We start from the raw sequence: 15,678 nt of genomic DNA on the forward strand, positions 1-15,678 counted from the left end.
ATCCAGTTCCAGAGGACTGAAATACGACGATCTTTTCTTCTCACTCGTTGCCATGGTGAATCGAGGGAACGGGGCTCCATTGATCAGGGCTTTTTAAAGTCGTGGTGCACGCGCTTAACTCAGAGTGAACAAACTCTGTGTTGATTGAACCAATTGAAATCACCTGTTCTGAAACCCGTAAGTCAGAGTTTCCTGTCTCAGAGTAGATCAACTCAGAGTTCAGGGTTAGACTCCAGAGTTGGTTGAACCTGCTTCTTGAAACGGGGCCCAGGATGACAACGGTTTGTGCTTCAAGATGACCCCAACCATTCGACCGAGGCCAAAGACAAATCCTATCTCCAGTCAAAACCTACCCAAATGTCAATTCCCTGACCGGGAATCGAACCCTGGCCGCGGCGGTGAGAGCGCCGAATCCTAGCCACTAGACCACCAGGGACTGCTTTATGTCTGCACTCAGAAAGGCAGAGACGGTGTCACTTTGACGCAACGTAAACAGGGATTGTGCTCAAACCCAGGCTTGAACCACGGACCTTTAAATCTTAATTCTCGCACTCGCCCAACTGAGCGATTTCAGCTGCAAAGGTGGTGTTCCGCTTTTTCAGTAGAGGCTAAAAGAGGGGCCAGGGTGAAGCTGTGTTTGTGCCACATATGTGTCTGTGCACCTGGCCCAGTGTGTTGTCATCTTGGGTTGGAATGTCCCCATGCTGGTAATGCGGGGTCTACCCTTCTCCGCCTGAACAGGTACTTGAACCCTGGACAATCAGCTTAAAAGTCTGATGCTCTACCAACTGAGCTATCCAGGGACCAGAGACAACTACTCGATGCCGACACATCTTTCTGGCGAGATTACAAGTCCTTGATATGTTCCTTTTTGTAATCTCTGATTGCCTCATCCTAGTGTCATTGGAGCCGACGTGTATCACTATATCAGAGAAACTAGTGTTGTTTGCTTTATGTTGGTGTTTGGACCTGTTGCGAGTCAGCTCCCTAAGGCTAGCTTCAATATCGGGTGCTCTGGCCCCAGGAATACACATTACGGTGGCTGGGTTCTTAAGCTTAATGTTACGGGTGATGGAGTCACCTATAACTAATGTGCGGGAGCCAGTAGACTGTGACATAGTGGGGCTTTCTAAGGGAGTGTAACTGTTATGCGTCTGAATTGGCTCACCGCGGTTAGCCGGCCGCTTAGGGCTAATGCTAACCAGACTAGTAGGTTGGCTACAACCTACGCTATCCGGTGTGCCCGCCACATCTATCGTTACAAAATTAATCTGCTCTAGTTGGCGGACACGTTCCTCCAGCAGGGAAAGCCTCTCAAGGAGGAGGGAGCAGGAGTTGCAAGAAGCCATACTCACGTTGATCGGCGAGTTAGTAGGAAACTTGAAGAACAACTCCGGTGACACCGCTGGAAGTCCAAGTCGACAGGCAAGCTTGGTCCAGTCAGTCGTTTTAGTTTAAGAGAGAAAAAAAAATTGGTTGAGAAAAAAGTCTAGAGGAAAAGATCTGTTGAAGATCGGAATGAACGGAGCTAGCTTAATTCAGCGAGCGAGCGCGCGAGTGGTCTGTCAGCACAGGAAGTGACGACAACAGTCGTTATGTGATGCATAAAACAGGTGGTATTCATGCAAGTGTAGACTTTAATAAAGCTTTTGATAGAGTAGAGCACAGCTTTCTTTTTGCTGTATTAGAAAAAATGGGTTTTGGTTCGAAGTTTGTAAACTGGATAAAGTTATTGTATGGATCTGCTTCGAGCAGGGTCAAATGTAATGGTGCCATGACAGATGTCTTTCCTGTGAAGCGTTCTATCCGTCAGGGATGCCCCCTCTCTGCTTTTCTTTCTAGCCTTGTGGCTGAGCCTCTGGCTGCCATGTTGATGTCAGAGTGTAGTGTCAGGGGCATACTCTCCCCTGCAGGAGCTGAGTATAAGGTGTTACAGTTCGCAGATGACACCGATTTATTTTTGCGAGACACCGAAAGTCTTGAGGCAGCCTTGCATGTGTTGATAATTTATGGTCTGGCCTCAGGGGCAAAAATAAACTTTGAAAAAACGTCTGTTGCATTTTGTGGAAATGTAACTCCCCAGCCTTTGTCAGTACATTTTAAGGAAGCAGGGAGCATTTACAGGGTCTTAGGGGTGCTTGTAGGTAAAGATAGTGTGGAGTCAAATCGGAAAATGTGGGAAGATTTAATCAGAAAGCTAGTAGCTAAATTGAATTTCCTAAAATTTCGACATTTAGGACTGAGAGGAAAAGTTTTAGTGGTGAATGCTTTGTGTCTGTCAAAACTGACCCATGCTCTAACTGTGAGCGAGCTGCCAGGAGACTGTGCAAATAGGATTAGTGTAATTTTATCGAAGTTTCTCTGGGGTAATGCACAATGTAATGATCAATGATGTTGACAAGGGAGGTCTGAATTTAATTGATTTAGTCTTGAAGAAACAGGCACTGAGACTAAAAGTGCTTGGAAAATTTCTGGATCCAGATTGTCGGGCTCCCTGGAAGGAGTTTTTCTTGAAGGATCTGGGTGTATTAAATAATTTTGGTGCATTTAATCCGTTTCTGTTGCCCCCCAGCCCAGTGCTCGGGGTCCTCCCGAACTTTGTAAGGGAAGCCTTACAGGCGTGGGCCGCTTTGAGGCCTTTTGCTGTGGCAGCTCCCGGCTCATGGATTGATTTGTGTTAAATGCCTCTCCGATTCAATCCAGACCTCCTCTCTTCTCCCTCCAAAGAGAGGAGAAAGATGATGGGAGAGTCTATGGAGAGAGCTGGGTTAACAGTTGTAAAGGATATTTTTTCACCTTTTGGGGATTGGAACATTGACTTTGTCCGTAGAAAATTTGTTATGTCGAGAGTGGTGTTTAGAAGAAAATCAGTTTTGGTGTTGTTAAACTCATTTAAAGAGCACCTGTTCAGATGGTGGGGCACCCTGCTAACAGGTGGCAAACCTCCTGATGTGGGCTTCGCCCCCCTTGATTTTGATATACATTTTAATGGTTCAGTCAGGCTTTTCACCTCCCTGCACACTCGTACCTTCTACCGGTTACTGTTGGATTGTGTGGTCAGGGCTCCTGCAGCTGAACATGCCTGGTCCCGTTCATACCGTACTCATGACATCACACCCATCTGGGCCAAGACATTCCAATGGTACACCTCACCCCAGCTCGCAAATTTCGAGTTCAAAATGAAACATAGACTGATTTACACACGCGGTACACTGCACACTATATACCCAGACAGGTATGGCAGAGATTGTCCGGTGTGTGGTGGGTCTTACGAGGATCTCCATCACCTCTTCATCACGTGCCCGGCCGTCCGCCCCTTCTGGACCCAGGTGCAGGATCTGCTCGCCCGGAGACTGTCTTGGAAACTTCCACCGCCGGCCTCTCTTGGGGGAGGCGACCAGGAATCATGGCTTCTCCTCTTTGGGCCCTCCATCAGCCACTCTGGAGCGAACCGCCACCTCTGTCATCTCATCCTGTCCATAGCCCGGTATACCATCTACATTGTCAGGAACATCCACCACTTTGACCACCGCACCGCCCGCCACTGGCCCATCTTCACCCGTCTTCTCACCGTCCACCTACGACACCTGCACTCGGCTCAGAAACATCACTTCATCACCACCTTCACCCCCAATCAGTCACTTTTCTCCATCCATCCGAATGACACTCTGGACATGAACATTTAAACTGTATAAAGACTTCCATCCTGGCAATCATGGACTCACTGCCCCCTCATCTGATCAATCCATCCCGGACTCTTTTACCTAGGACAATTGGACTCACTAAGCACGACTATAAATTAAAAAAAAAAAAAAACCACAGTCTAGTGTTCTGTTGTCTGTTCCCTCTGCCTCAAGTATTCCTTTAAAATATCCTTGTGTGTGTTGTCTTGTTGTTCATGTCATTGTAAATATTGTAAATAATCCCTATGTGTTAGTTTGTGTTTTGTGGTTGTGTGTGTGTTGTAAATAGTGTACATATTTTCTTGTTGTCTTGTGCTGTGTAAACTGTTTTTTTGTATTTATTGAATTTCCATATTAAAAGAAAACGCCCGATCTCGTCCGATCTCGGAAGCTAAGCAGGGGTGGGCCTGGTTAGTACTTGGATGGGAGACCGCCTGGGAATACCAGGTGCTGTAAGCCTTTTATGGTTTCTGCTCTTGCCTGACAGCAGAGGGCGCTGTTTGACACTTTTTGCTGGAGTCTAGTTTGGCCTGCGTCGCCTTCAAATAGGATCTTTTCAGTTGACCTGGAGGCTTACGGCCATACTACCCTGAAAACGTCCGATCTCGGAAGCTAAGCAGAGGCGGGCCTGATTAGTACTTGGATGGGAGACCGCCTGGTATACCAGGTGCTGTAAGCCTTTTATGGTTTCTGCTCTTGCCTGACAGCAGAAGGCGCTGTTTGACACTTTTTGCTGGAGTCTAGTTTGGCCTGCGTCGCCTTCAAATAGGATCTTTTCAGTTGACCTGGCAGTTTACGGCCATACTACCCTGAAAACGCCAGATCTCGTGCGATCTCGGAAGCTAAGCAGGGGCGGGCCTGATTAGTACTTGGATGGGAGACCGCCTGGGAATACCAGGTGCTGTAAGCCTTTTATGGTTTCTGCTCTTGCCTGACAGCAGAGGGCGCTATTTGACACTTTTTGCTGGACTCTAGTTTGGCTTGCGTCGCCTTCAAATAGGATCTGTTCAGTTGACCTGGCAGCTTACGGCCATACTACTCTGAAAACGCCCGATCTCGGAAGCTAAGCAGGGGCGGGCCTGGTTAGTACTTGGATGGGGGACCGCCTGGGAATACCAGGTGCTGTAAGCTTTTTATGGTTTCTGCTCTTGCCTGACAGCAGAGGGCGCTGTTTGACACTTTTTGCTGGAGTCTAGTTTGGCCTGCGTCGCCTTCAAATAGGATCTTTTCAGTTGACCTGGCAGCTTACGGCCATACTACCCTGAAAACGCCCAATCTCGTCCGATCTGGGAAGCTAAGTAGGGGCGGGCCTGGTTAGTACTTGGATGGGAGACCGCCTGGGAATACCAGGTGCTGTAAGCCTTTTATGGTTTCTGCTCTTGCCTGACAGCAGAGGGCGCTGTTTGACACTTTTTGCTGGAGTCTAGTTTGGCCTGCGTCGCCTTCAAATAGGATCTTTTCAGTTGACCTGGCAGCTTACGGCCATACTACCCTGAAAACGCCCGATCTCGTCCGATCTCGGAAGCTAAGCAGAGGCGGGCCTGGTTAGTACTTGGATGGGAGACCGCCTGGGAATACCAGGTGCTGTAAGCTTTTTATGGTTTCTGCTCTTGCCTGACAGCAGAGGGCGCTGTTTGACACTTTTTGCTGGAGTCTAGTTTGGCCTGCGTTGCCTTCAAATAGGATGTTTTCAGTTGACCTGGCAGCTTGCGGCCATACTACCCTGAAAACGCCCGATCTCATATGATCTCGGAAGCTAAGCAAGGGCGGGCCTGGTTAGTACATGGATGGGAGACCGCCTGGGAATACTAGGTGCTGTAAGCTTTTCATGGTTTCTGCTCTTGCCTGACAGCAGAGGGCGCTGTTTGACACTTTTTGCTGGAGACTAGTTTGGCCTGCGTCGCCTTCAAATAGGATCTTTTCAGTTGACCTTGCAGGTTACGGCCATACTACCCTGAACACGCCCGGTGAGAGCAGTTGCAGAGTAGATCACAGAGAGATATTTTTTGAGATACATTCAGTTTTTCCTCTTTCATTGAAAGTGTTTATTTTTTTTCCTAAAATTTTTCTTTTGTGAATGGTCAGGGAGTGGGCCCGCTCCCCCCTCCCTGTCCTCCCCCACCCCCCAAAGTTGTGGCTGGTGGGGGGGTGCTTTTTGTTTTAAACAAGGAGCACAAGTCAAGCTGGTAGCCATGGAGCCATCAGACAAGGCTGCTGCCTATCCCAGGCAATTAGCTGTGGCAGTGGAAGTCGTGGGTGAGGAGGCCATTGCACCACTCGACATGTTCAAGGGAATTGTTCTAAACTGTGGAACCATGACAGGATGCAGAATTAAAGGAAGAAATAAATACGAGGTCACAATGAAGGATATGGAGGGTAAAAAGAAGCTCCTGGATGGTCTAAGAATCCAGAATTGCAGGCTAATTGCCTCTGAACCATGCAGGGATGAACTGACTGTTTCTTTTTTAAGTCTCCCGGTATATATTGAAGACATTGAAATAATTAAGAAACTGGAGGACTGGGGAGTGACAGTTGTGTCACCAATAAAGAGGAGGAGGTGGCCAGGAACGGACATTTTGGATGGCACACGCTTCTGCCGCGTCAAATTCAATGAAAGGGTCCGCTCACTCCCCTTCGCAACCAAATTCTCAACACTTGACGGGGAAGAATATTTCAAGGTGATGCACGACAGGCAGGTCAAGGTATGCAGGCTCTGTATACAACCTGGTCACATCCTAAGAGAGTGCCCGGAATTCAAGTGCTTCAGCTGCGGTGCACAGGGCCACTACGCCAGGGAGTGCCATCAATCAAGCGACCCAGCGGGAGATGAGGAGATGTCGGAAGCCAGAATCCAAGCAGAGGCGGTCAGCATGGAGGAGGAAGAGGGCCAAAGGCCTCAGAACGTCAGGATCACTACAGCTGCAAGGATGGAAGACGAGGAACAGAGTCCTGGCAGCAGTGGCAGCGGAAGCTGTACGACGAGAAGAGAGCCAGAGAAGAGGGCCACACGTGGAGGAATGGTGGTGGAGACCGGAACGCAAGGAGCGGACACTGCGCTCACCATCGGGGATGACGGCGGACAAAGAGAGGTTCGTGAGGACGGCGCAAGCGAGACGGCAGAGCTGAAGCGCAAACGGAGCGACGGGAGTGAAGAGAGTGTGGAAGAGGTAACAGCAGGACGAGAAGACGAGACAACAGGAGAGGACACGGTCAACGAAAGTAAGAACGACATTGTTGACAAGAGGCATAATCATGGGGAGGAAAGAGGGATGAGGGTGATTGATGGGTTCAAGGTGATTGAGGGAATCTGGGGAGAGGAAAGGGAGCTGGAAGTGTGTGGGGCAACAACGAGTAAAACTAGAGAGAGTCTCAAAGATGTATCGAGTGAGGGAGAAAAGGGTAACGGGGGAGGGGGAAGAGACGAAGGAAACATTACATCATTCCCAAGTGAGGAGTCGGATAAGGGGCAAGAGGGTAACAGTGCAAGAGGAGATCAAGGGGAGAACAGCTGATCGGAAGGAGACAAAGAAACTGATCAGATTAATGTAGAATTAAAAGTGGGGGGTGTCAGACTTTTCTCCTTCTCACTTGAAGTCAATGCTGACTCTTTCCTCATTCAATGGGAATGGACTAAGAAATAAAGAGAGACTGCTTTATGCAATGCAAATATGTAAAGAGGACATCGTCTGTCTGCAAGAGACTAACTGGGATGGGGGGGTTATAGATTATATAGAGAGAGTGGATTGGGGAAATATTTGTTAATAATGGAGAGAAGAATGCGAGGGGTGTGGCAATATTAGTTAGGAAGGGAGTGGTGGAAGATGTAAAGGAGTGTGGGAAGGATGGGAAGGGGAGGGTTTTAGGGATTGAGTTTCATTATGGTGGCAAAACATATCAGCTATGGAACATCTATGCACCGAACGATGAGAGGGAAAGGAAGGTTTTTTTTGGGAGTTTGAAGGATTTCATGCAAGGGAACTGTGTGATGGTCGGGGATTTCAATGTGTGGTGTGGGAGGTTGGATGTGTGCACAGGGATGAGGTTCAGGGATGACAGCTCAAGGGGGGTTCTACTGCAAAATATGAGAGCAAATGGAATGGTGGATGTATGGCGGGAACGAAACCCAGCAGGGAAGGTGTTCACAAGGAAACAAGTGGTGGGGGGGGGGTGCTCAAACAAAGCAGAATAGATTTGGTTTGGGCAAAAGAAAACATCTTAAACAAGATAGGATCAATCAAATGTAAGATGACTGCAATCAGCGATCATGCAATTGTGTGTTTGACTTTATCACAAGGGAGGGAGGGAAGGGGAGGCGGGGTGTGGTGTTTGAATGGAAGCTTACTGCATGACACTAAATATAAAAATCAAGTGGAGACATGCATTGCAATATGGATGAATGATAGTATGTATAAGGATAATGTTGGGGAATGGTGGGAAAGGGTCAAAAGAGCAATTAAAATATTGAGCATAAAATATGGGAGAGATAAGAGCAGGAGAGAGAAAGAAAGAGAAAGGAGGCTGAGGGATGAGCTGGACAAGGAGAATGAAAAAATAGACAATGGGGGAAGTGATCTAACGAAATACATAGCCCTAAAATATGAATTAGAGGATTATAGAGGAGAGGAAGTGTAGAGGGGCGATGGTAAGAAGTAGAGCAAGAAATGTGATTGAGGGAGAAAAATGTAGTGGATATTTTCTGGGCTTGGAAAAAACAAACCAGAAAAGGAGCTTCATAGGGGAGATGGGGAAGGGGGGATCATCACAGATGGATTTGGAATAGTGGAGAGGGTAGAGCAGTTTTATAGGGACCTATTTAAGGAGGAAAATGTCGACAAAAGAGTCATGGAACAGCTTCTAGAAAAGGTGAGGGTCAAGGTCAGCGAGGGAGATAAATTGATAAGTGAAAGAGAAATAGACAGAAGAGAGGTAGATAGAGCAATTAGCGAATTAAAAAGGATTTCGTCCAGGTTCGGATGGACTGATAGGAGAATTTTATATTGAGTTTAAAACCATACTAACTTCAGTATTATATAGATTATTTAAGTGGATGGAGGAGACAGGGGAGATGCCAAATAGTATAAGAATGGGGGTTATAAGTTTAGTATATAAAAAGGGTGGGAGGGAAAAATTAGAAAACTATAGACCAATTAGTATGTTGAATAATGACTATAAAATACTGGCAAAGGTAATCACAAACAGGTTGAAGAGAGTCATAAGGAAAATTATAGGAAAAACACAATCTTACGGCATACCTGGGAGGGACATCACAGACACAATATGTAGTATTAAGGATGTAATTGATTATATGAAAAAAGGTGGTGGAGGGATTATCATGAGCATAGATTTAAATAAGGCTTTTGACAGGGTGAATCACGAATATTTATTTACATTACTTAAAAGAATAGGGTTTGGAGGTAGGCTGGATAAAAAGAATGTATAAAAATGCCGTAAGCGTTATAAAAGTTAACAGCGTTCTAACAGGGTCAATAAGATTAGAAAGGTCTGTCAGACAGGGCTGCCCGATGTCGGCCTTATTATACTCTCTATCAGCCGAACCGCTGGCATGGCTATTGCAAGGGAACAATAATATTAGAGGGATAAATATACCAGGAGGACAGAGGAGCTTAGTATACCAATATGCAGATGACACAACTATCACAGTAAAAGATGAGGAGAGTGTAGGAGAAGTACTGGAAAGTATAAAAGCCTATGGTAGGGCATCGGGGGCAAAGGTCAACATTGGGAAGTCGGAGATGATGTATATAGGAGTAAGTGAATCAGGGAGGAATGAGATGGGGTTAAAGGTGAAGAAGGACTATATGAAAATCTTAGGGATAAATGTGGGGATAGAGGGAGTAGAAGGAAGGGATAGACAGTGCGAAGGAATAATAAACAGTATGAAGAATACATTGAAATTTTGGAAAAAGAGAGGACTAAAATTAAAAGGGAAAGTGGTGGTGGTGAATGCACTGCTAATGAGTAAAATGATCTACGCAATGAGAGCGTTGGATGTGCCTGACAGAGTGGTGAAAAACAGTGGAGGGGTTGGTGAATTACTTTTTGTGGGCTGGGAAAGGGGCCAGAATAGCACAGGAGGTTTTAGAGAACGAATACAAGGATGGTGGATTAAAACTAGTAAGTCTAGAATGCAAAAAGAAGGCAATGAGGGTGAAGACAATGGTGAACTATTTAGCTGCTAAGAATGATCAAGTGTGGAAGGCTTTTCTGAAGGAAGCAATCAGTCAATGTGGGGGGTGCGGAGAGAGTGGTGTATACATGAAAATGAAAAAAGGAATGTTGAATGGAGTGAGTGAGTTTTACAAAGAGGTGTTGAGTGCATGGGGGGAGTTTGTAAAGAACATAAGCTATGAATGTCAAAATCTAAAACAAATATGGGAACAATCTCTCTTCTTAAATCCAAAAATCACAAGCGACGGAAGAATGATGGACAATATGCTGATCAGGAGGGCAGGTATAAGGAAAGTTAGAGATATAGTGTATGAATATGTACCTGGTTTCATGTCAGCACAGGTGATGGTGGATGAAGTGAAATTGAGGGGGGATGATATTGGGGTGGGAGAGGTGGAAAAAGTGATGGGCAAAATCAAAGATGGGATGCCGAGGGAGTGGAGAATGATGATTGAAAGAGGGCATAACGTGGGGGAAGACTGTGAGCTGGAACTCTATGTGGGAGAAGGGAAAAGTAAGAAAAGACTGGAGAATGTAAAAACCAAGATATTGTATGCATATTTTAAAGGAGAGAATGTTAGAAGGCCGGCATCGGAAAGAGTGTGGGGAAAAAGCAATAGAAGGAATGGATGTAAAGAAAATATGGGCAAATATGAGAGTGAAATGGAACACCAGTGAATGTGAGCACATGGACTTCATGCTAAGACACAATAGAATATTCAATAATTAATTATAAGCAAATTTGATGAGAATGTAAGCAAAGAATGTGAAGTATGTGAAAAGAAGGTAGAAACATTTATGCATGAGTTCATAGAATGTGAAGGGTTAATAACATATTTTGACAAAATGAGAAAGCTCATAACGAGTTGTTGGGGAGGAAGATTTGTAAGGGACATGGACTGGAAAGAACTGTGGTTATTTGGTGTAAAAAAAAAAGGGTGGGAGAATGTAATGCAAATCTGTTAAACTATACATTGAGCCATGCAAGATATGCTGTTAAAGTACGAAGAAATATGATTCACTATGACAAGACAAATGCGGATGTATGGCAAATTTTTAAAAGCATAATGAAAAAAGACATTTCCATTTTGTACTATTACTTGGAGGAGGGAGAATTCTATCATGCTTTTGTGAAAGGGAATACAATGGTGTATATAAATGAAGAAATGGGACTGCAATTCAGAATTGATGTGTAAAGTTTGTTGAATGAATAATTAAATAATTAAAAAAAGAAAACGCCCGATCTCGGAAGCTAAGCAGGGGCGGGCTTGGTTAGTACTTGGATGGGAGACCGCCTGGGTATACCAGGTGCTGTAAGCCTTTTATGGTTTCTGCTCTTGCCTGACAGCAGAGGGCGCTGTTTGACACTTTTTGCTGGAGTCTAGTTTGGCCTGCGTCGCCTTCAAATAAGATCTTTTCAGTTGACCTGGCAGCTTACGGCCATACTACCCTGAAAACGCCCGATCTCGTCCGATCTGGGAAGCTAAGCAGGGGCGGGCCTGGTTAATACTTGGATGGGAGACCACCTGGGAATACCAGGTGCTGTAAGCTTTTTATGGTTTCTGCTTTTGCCTGACAGCAGAGGGCGCTGTTTGACACTTTTTGCTGGAGTCTAGTTTGGCCTGCGTCCCCTTCAAATAGGATCTTTTCAGTTGACCTGGCAGCCTATGGCCATACAACCCTGAAAACGCCCGATCTCGGAAGCTAAGCAGGGGTGGGCCTGGTTAGTCCTTGGATGGGAGACTGCCTGGAAATACCAGGTGCAGGGTGTTTGACAGGTGGGTGGGTGGTGTGATGTTGGATATGGGGGCCAGTGGGTTGTCGCCGTTTTGTTGTTCCTGGAGCACATAAAGAAGAGTGGCCAGTACGGGGGGTTGAACCCATGACCTTGGCGTTATTAGCACCACACGCTGACCAACTGAGCTAACCGGGATAGCGGCAGGGAGCTGCTGAAATGACAAGGTGCTACGAAACGCGCATCGGGCGGCGCCTCTCCGACCCACACGTCGGCTCCAAATCCCACCTCCTGGGGCTTTTCCGGCACCACTCCTCTCTCCCTGCTCCAGCAGCGGAGCGCCGTCTGACGACATCGGGAGTGTCATCCCCATGCAACGGGGAGCCAGTCGCCTTTCGTCAGCGGAGAGGAGTCACCGTCTACGCCTGTGGCTGTGCCTGTACTGTGGGAGTCCTACACACAATTTCCCACTGTCCAGTTCGCCCAGCACGCCAACGCTCTTCCTCCACCAGGGATATTCCCCAGCTGCTGGCACTGCCCGCTCCAACCACACCGGCTGCGTCATCCGCTTTGGTGGGCCGACTTCAGGTGGAAGGTACGATATCCTGGGCGGGGGAAGCTTCTCCTACCACAGCATTAATTGACTCTGGGGCAGACGAGAACTTCATTGATTGCGGACTGGTCAGTTCTCTTAACATTCCTACTGTTGAGCTTGTCCCCCACAAGAATGTCCGCTCGCTAGATGAACATCACCTGGCATGCATTACGCATCAGACGTGCACCATATCCTTGGTGCTGTCGGGTAACCACCACAAGGTCACTAAGTTTTTTCTTATGCCCTCTCGCTCAGCTCTGTTAGTACTCGGCCTCCCCTGGCATCCCGTGCGTGTGTTGTGATTGTGATGTTTTGTCATTCAGCGCCACTTTGCAGAGGCACATCCACTCGACAATTTAATTTGTTCTCCGACAGGGTTTCCCAACGTGGCATTGGTGGTTCAGTGGTAGAATTCTCGCTTGCCAAGCGGGGGCTGCGCGCGTGTTGACATTTGCTGCCAGCCAATCAGGATCCGACACAGACGTCAGACAAGCAAAGAGACTCGCCTGCCACACGGGCATGATTACCATTACCATCTATCAGGGATGGCAACTGAATTAAGAATCAATGCCAGAAACCTGCCACAGGTTTTCAGATAATGTTTTGATGCAGACTGGTCATGATGCTTCTGATTCAATTAATTAATGAATTAAAATGAATTAAACCACTCCCTGTGAGAGGTAAGGTACACCATTGCTTTAAACATTGATAGAATAGTTAGTAATGGAGTTAGTAGTGAATAACTAACAATGCTTGTGGGGATTTTTTTGGTTTTGGACATCTTTCTGATAAATAAACATGCAAACTGACCCGGGAACATCATGGCTGTTCCTGACAAATGAACATAACAGGAGGGTTAAGATGACTACATTTCCAAAGTTCTCAGCTATGACTGAACCTCTCGCTCTTTTGTTCCCTGAGAAACTAGGTTGGGTGTGGAATTGATCAAACATCAAGAAGACCACATCAATTAAAAAAAAATTAAAAAGAGATATCTTGGCTGAAAAAGGCCGGGTTAGCTCAGTCGGGAGCGCATGAGACTCTTAATCTCAAGGTCGTGGGTTCGAGCCCCACATTGGGCGGTTCAGCTCTTTTGGTGATACATCTTAAAGATTTCTTTCCTGTGGAAAATTCTGCAACATGCGGAAAACATTTCATTCAAAGTACACAAAAACAAATCCCATTCTTGTATGACCACAAATGGTAGAGCGCTCACTTGCTCGCATGTGAGATGAAGTGGAATCGATGCCTACATTCTCCAAATGGTATATTATGCCTTTTTCTTGCCAAAAAAGCATTCTCAATCTCCCACATCGTACCGGATGCTTGGATGAATTGCATTCTAATGATGTTTCCTAAAAACACAGGTGGTGTCAAAACTGGTGCATTAGTATAGTCCGATGAGGATGGGTTTCGAACCCATGCGTGCAGAACACAATGGATTAGCAGTCCATCACCATCACCTCATCTCCTTTGTGGACATGGTCTTGTTGACTCAAAATGACACTTTCAAAATGACTCAAAAATCTTAATTCGTGTTTTGGTGTTGCAGAAATTGTGGCAGCCTTCTTGTGCAGCGGGGGGATTTAACTCAAAGGCTAGAGTTCTTGCTCTACATGCAAGAAATAGCGGGTTTGATACCCGTATTGTCGAAATGATATGTTATAGCTTTTTTTCCCAACAAAAGCGTTCTTGATCTCCGACATCGTACCTTATACTTTGATTCATTGCATGCTAATGATGTTTACTAAAAATACAGGTGTGGTCAAAACTAGTGTATTTTTACATCACCACACTTCAAGTGGACAGACAATCTTGTCTTTTCAGACAATACAATTACAAAAGCAACACACACCTGCCATGACCCTGAATCGGCCGGGGTTGCTGCGGCCACAACACAGAGTAGGAACCACTATACAATTACGGCTGTGAGCTATGCTTTTCTGGGCAAGAACCATAAACTCAGACTTGGAGGTGCAGATTGCTAATTCCAGCTGGTTCTTTTTCGTCTGCGAGCAAAGCTTGAATTTCATGTGGGTGTTGTCCTGGCGGGAGAAACATTTTAGCTTGTGTCGGCACGGCTACCGTGACAAAAGCCCATTTTCCTTTCCAGTAAATGTGCATCAGCTAAACACTTTGCAGACCTAATGCTGTGAACATTTGCGCGAACTCAAGGTCGGGTCCTACATCCTGTTTGTGTCTAATTGTAACATGATATGCATCAGGATTCTGTGTGTCACCTCCCAACTGCACTTGTCTGGTAATTGGCTGTGTTGTCGTGATCGATGTTGATGAAATCAAGAGACCAAAGTCACACCTTTACAAACTATTTGCCAACTCACGATGTAAACAGCAATTGTGCTGAAAACTGGGATTGAACCAGGGACCTTTAGAGATTCAATCCAACGCTCTCCCAACTGAGCAATTTCAGCTACAAAGGGGTTTGTCTGCTTTTTCCGTCTGGGCTAAAAGTGGGGGTAGGGTGAAGCTGTGTCTGTGCCACATACTGTGTTGCTGTGTACCTGGTCCAGTGTGTTCTCATCTTGGGTTGGAATGTCCCCATGCTGGTAAAGGGTGGGGAATACAGTCCGTTGATGAGGATAAGCGGTACAGTGGAGTTCACTGGTTGAAGTCGCCAGGTACCATAAAAATGGCAATGGGCCACGAGGGTGTTCTGAATTCCCCTTTGGCCAAATTGGCTAAATGGCCGTACAAAAAGCACCATACTTGGAGCCTCTGGTCAATGTCAACAGTTGGGCTCCGTTGAGACGGTGATTATGTACCAAGTCAGTTATGTCAGTCAGGATTTGGTCAAGGTTGTTGTGTGGTTTTGGCATGGATAAGGCTGTGTATCTAAATTTAGGAGGAGTCCATGGTCTGTAAACATACTGAGGTACTCCCCCTGCTGTTGTGGAACTTGCGGGACCTTGCAAATTTCCCCACTGAGGGATGAATAAAGGCATATCTTATCTTCTACCATAGGGTAGGCTTTTGCATTCTTAATGCTTTCCCAAGTTCCAACATTTCCTTTGGAGCGAGTTTGATAACCTCGGGGTGGGGACATGATGTGCCAACGGGGTTGGGAGGATTCCAACTATGGTCTTTTGGTTTGAGTGTGTCATTTAATTGAGTCGAGTCAAATGTTCCCCAAGAGAGGGTGGACATGGGTGTCTGTTCAGGGGCGGTTGCAGAGTGATCATTAATTGGAAATGTCGGGTACAAAGATGTGGCCTGAGTCGGAGTTTGTAGAACTACTGATGACTGAAAGTCTCGCTCCTTCTGTTCCCTGAGAAACAAGGTTGTCTGTGGAATTGATCAAACATCAAGGTGGCCACATCGATAAAAAAGAAAAACAAAAAATTATATCTACAGCTGAAAAGGGCCCGTTTGGCTCAGTCGGTAGCACATGAGACTCTTACTCTTAGGGTCCTGGGTTCGAGCCCCACCTTGGGCGGTTCAACTCTTTTGTTGATACA

General features: G+C 46.2%; 6 non-coding genes and 2 pseudogenes across 6 annotated transcripts; 7 read left to right on the top strand and 1 right to left on the bottom strand.

Moving 5' to 3' along the window:
- Positions 1-364: 364 nt before the first annotated feature.
- trnae-cuc (transfer RNA glutamic acid (anticodon CUC)) lies at positions 365-436 on the bottom strand. The gene has a single exon. It is a non-coding gene; the product is annotated as a tRNA-Glu (tRNA).
- Positions 437-4,254: 3,818 nt separating this feature from the next.
- On the top strand, positions 4,255-4,362 carry LOC131138943 (5S ribosomal RNA; annotated as a pseudogene).
- Positions 4,363-4,474: 112 nt separating this feature from the next.
- LOC131138951 (5S ribosomal RNA) lies at positions 4,475-4,593 on the top strand. Its single transcript, XR_009132182.1, has one exon. It is a non-coding gene; the product is annotated as a 5S ribosomal RNA (ribosomal RNA).
- A 112-nt stretch (positions 4,594-4,705) lies between these two features.
- On the top strand, positions 4,706-4,814 carry LOC131138941 (5S ribosomal RNA; annotated as a pseudogene).
- Positions 4,815-4,926: 112 nt separating this feature from the next.
- LOC131138948 (5S ribosomal RNA) lies at positions 4,927-5,045 on the top strand. Its single transcript, XR_009132179.1, has one exon. It is a non-coding gene; the product is annotated as a 5S ribosomal RNA (ribosomal RNA).
- A 112-nt stretch (positions 5,046-5,157) lies between these two features.
- Positions 5,158-5,276, top strand: LOC131138940 (5S ribosomal RNA). Its single transcript, XR_009132175.1, has one exon. It is a non-coding gene; the product is annotated as a 5S ribosomal RNA (ribosomal RNA).
- Positions 5,277-5,388: 112 nt separating this feature from the next.
- LOC131138953 (5S ribosomal RNA) lies at positions 5,389-5,507 on the top strand. The gene has a single exon (XR_009132184.1). It is a non-coding gene; the product is annotated as a 5S ribosomal RNA (ribosomal RNA).
- Positions 5,508-11,304: 5,797 nt separating this feature from the next.
- On the top strand, positions 11,305-11,423 carry LOC131138952 (5S ribosomal RNA). Its single transcript, XR_009132183.1, has one exon. It is a non-coding gene; the product is annotated as a 5S ribosomal RNA (ribosomal RNA).
- The last annotated feature ends 4,255 nt before the right edge of the window (positions 11,424-15,678 follow it).

This window comes from Doryrhamphus excisus, chromosome 11 (genome assembly GCF_030265055.1).
Source record: "Doryrhamphus excisus isolate RoL2022-K1 chromosome 11, RoL_Dexc_1.0, whole genome shotgun sequence".
Classification (NCBI taxonomy): domain Eukaryota; kingdom Metazoa; phylum Chordata; class Actinopteri; order Syngnathiformes; family Syngnathidae; genus Doryrhamphus; species Doryrhamphus excisus.